The following is a 3,926-nucleotide window of genomic DNA, read 5'->3' as shown; positions in this document are numbered from 1 at the left end:
AAAAAATGTATGTTAACCCATGTCAATTAATGCCAGGTGATTTTTTTTCATATTTTGTCATGTTTATTGAGGACCATTCTACATATGATTATGCATATTGGATGAAATTCAAGTATGAAACTCTTAAAAAGTTTAAGAAATTTAAACTAGAAGTAGAGAAACAATTAGGCAAGGTACTCTCACACTAAGATGTAATCGAGGTGTAAAAATATCTTAAATGTAAATTTTTAAATTATCTAAGGAGAATGAAATTCTCTCGTAGTGAACTCTGCCACATATGTTGCAAAACAATGATGTATCAGAAAGGAGAAATAGCACATTATTAGATATGGTACGATCCATGATGAGTTATACAACCTCCTAAAATCTTTTTGGGGTCATGTAATAATTTTCACATACTACACATTAAATCATATTCCATTTAGATCAGTTGACAAAACTCCATAGTAGCTATGGAAAGGTAGATGGCCCAATTTGTCTCATATAAAATTTTGGGGATATGATGCTTACGTGAAGCTCACTGAATCAAATAAGCTAGAGTTTAAATTAGAGTTTGAATCCGACAAATACATATTTGTGGGATATCTAATAAAGACAATTGAATATCAACTCTTATAATCCCATTGAGAAGAAATTCTTCGTTTTAAGACATACTATCTTCTTAGAGAAAAAGTTCATTATAGGAGAGATAGGGAGACTGAATTAGAACTTGAAAAGATTCAAGAGTTCGTAGATATAATTAACCAAATAGATGAACTTGATCCTAATCCACACTGCCTAAGGGATAACTTCTTGATTAGGAAATAGAGACTCCAAAGGTATGAATTCGAGATTATTAATTAGGAATAATGGTTGTCGGAAGGAGGAGCCTTATGTTACGCATATATATATAACGAAGGCTCAAGCATTCTTGAAGCTAACTTACGGTGGCTTCTGAATTTTCTTGCAATGTGAACAGATCCAACGCGGCGTTGACTCTAAACCGTAAGTCAATATTAAGTATTCCTATTAATTTGTGACTGAAGATTAGTGCATGTTCATTTTGGACTTCTTTGAATGTAATCACATGATTTGAGAGTAAATATTGCTTCTACGTGTATTAGACAGATAGCCTGCTAATCTTAGTCAATACTATAAATCCAGGAACACGTTTGTTAACATTTCTCCCCCAACTGTTTGACCAAATTATGCCCTCGTTTCGCCCCCATTTTTTGAAGTAAAAATAGGTGAAATACTATTTTTTTTTTTAAAAATAAGTGGTTGAAAAAGAAGTAAATTTTTTTTATTTATGTGTAATATTATTTTATGAAAGAATGTGTGGTTGAAAATAGGGAAGAGAAAAATTTTGAGATGCACACATATTTATTTATTTATCTTTTTTTTTCACAATTTTTTTTTTTTTTTTTTTTTTTTTTTTTTTTTTTTTGGAAGAATGTGATTGAAATGAATGTACGGAAAAGCGATTTTCAAAAATCACTTCCAATAAAGAATAATGGAGATTTTACATCATATTTATATGATCTACTAAGCAAATGTATCGAATGAGATTTATAAGGTATACAATGAGTAAAATAGTGTATGGGTCGAGCACTAGTTGTCATTTTTATTGTTGTTGTTACTACTATAGTTGATCTTTATCTTTTGTATGAACTCCTATCATGGTTTGTAATTTCGTCTGATTTTTAGGTTTTTGATGTATAAACACAACCATTGTTAATTAAGGTGAAATAGGAAAGCACCATCTTATAAGCATGACAAATTTATTCATAACATGGCGTATCTGATACATTCGCAAAGCTTAACGTATAATTTAAATTGGTCAAATATACTTTTCATTCACACATTTTATAGGATTGAGCAAGGACAACAAATGATTGATTGAAGAGCCAACAAGTGAACACCATGAACTTTCTCTTATGCTTTTTAACTTAAGCTTGAAACGCAATGTCTCACTTGCCATACAACTTTCCATACAATTTAATATTCACTTATTTTTCATAACATAGGATAGCCGTTCCTCAAGGTGACCCGTTGATTTCGATCGGCAAAGCCAGCATCGATACATTCCAGTTTTGCTAATCCTCCGTCTCAGAATTTTTTCCCCTTCATTTTTGTTTTTATTTCACTATGAAAGTACAAGCTTACCCCTCGCAACATTGGATTCGTCTCAATCTTCCCTTAAAACCCTCGTCACAGTCATGTTAAAATTATAATACAAAATAATTTGGTAAGCCTCAAGTTGCCCTTTTTCTATTTACTTTGTCAACTCTTATTTATCTATTAAAACTCTAAACTTGTTATTAAAATTCGAATACAGTAAGTCAACTATGAATTATCAAGCATCACAAGTCCAATTGTCGCAAAGTCAGCACTATTCAAAGTTCAAGAATCATAAAAAACTACGAAGTAAATCAGAATTGAGGGAGACATGATACAACTTAACAACATTTTCGATACAGCATCTTCATGGGCACAAGCATCTTGATTCTCAGGCCATCATTCCTTTCGTATGCAATATATATGATGAACCTTATTCCATGTGTCATACATAGTACCAAACGTGAATAAATAGTGTAATGAAGAAGAATAAAACTTTTTTTTTTTCGTTAGTATCATCTAGGACTATTTAATTATCCTTACGAAACATGCCACTAAGTTTAGTATGCAGAGTCGAGTACAGTTCCATTCTAATGTTGCATAAACAACATGCAGTTTACGATACTTTTAAACTCAAATGGACATTTCCACTGTGCTAGTTTTTAGCAGTCAAAACTGTGCTCATTTTGAGCATGCAAAAACATTCTGCAATACAAGGCCCTGTCTGACCCACATTTAAAAAAAAAAACATTCTTAAACAATAATTTGACATCATTTCAATCACAAATTCTTTAATAAAATAATATTACACGCATATTCAAAACTTTTTTCTTATTTTTTAATCACGCATTTTCCATCAATACTATTTTTTTATCCCCATTAATTCTTTGTTTTTTTTCCAATTTTTGAGAACAGTACGGACTGTAAAACAAAGATCAAATATTGCATTCTTAATATCATTTTGAAGTACTCACGATCTAGTTTTTCAAGTCGTAAACGGAGCACAAAAAGGGAAATCGTAACAAAGTTCACGGCTTGTTAAAGTAGGCTATTCCAAATTAATATTTTCGAAAATTTTGATAAGATGCTACTTTAAAAATTTGGTCATGCTATATGTCCAACTGGTGTTGACAACCTCAGTTGATAATTACACACATAGGAGGGAGACCCACAATGAATAAAAAAATCGTAGACCCTCTCTTGTGAGGAAGTAGTCAACTCCGGTTGTACAACTAGCAAAACTCTTAAAAATTCCTCTACAATCGTACGCTTGTCGAATCCACGAATTGCCTACGTCATCTCGAAGCTCATTTCAAGAACTACATCATATACATATCAAATGGTCCAAACGTATATCGAAAATAATTAAAAGTGCGTCTTAAAAGGAAGGTCTAACTTCTCTCTTCTCTAAAAATTTTCAATTATTTCATTAATGTTTATTATTTTTAAGTGACAAATCTCTCAATATAATTTACATTATTTTATTAGGAAATTTACATGGGGAATGACATCAAAATTTTAGATCCGAAAAATATCATACCCCATGTATATTTTAGTATGAAATTTTCTCACAACTTTGTTGCAAATGTCTGCGTGTGCTTCACAATATTCAACTAGGAAAATGCCATGTGTACAGAGAATAATTTCACAGATATTCTACAGGGTAGTCACATGGGGGTGGACCCCATGTGAATATATTATGGGTGGGGGCCCCACTGCTGTGTGTATCCTGTAAAATATCTGTACCAAATTTTTGATAAGTGTAGCACTGTTCATTCAACTATGTTATGACCAACGAAATTTTGGCACTGGCAAAGTTGTCGTTCATT

Source organism: Olea europaea, chromosome 6, assembly GCF_002742605.1.
Source record: "Olea europaea var. sylvestris chromosome 6, O_europaea_v1, whole genome shotgun sequence".
Taxonomy (NCBI): domain Eukaryota; kingdom Viridiplantae; phylum Streptophyta; class Magnoliopsida; order Lamiales; family Oleaceae; genus Olea; species Olea europaea.
Note: the sequence above shows the minus strand (reverse complement) of the source record.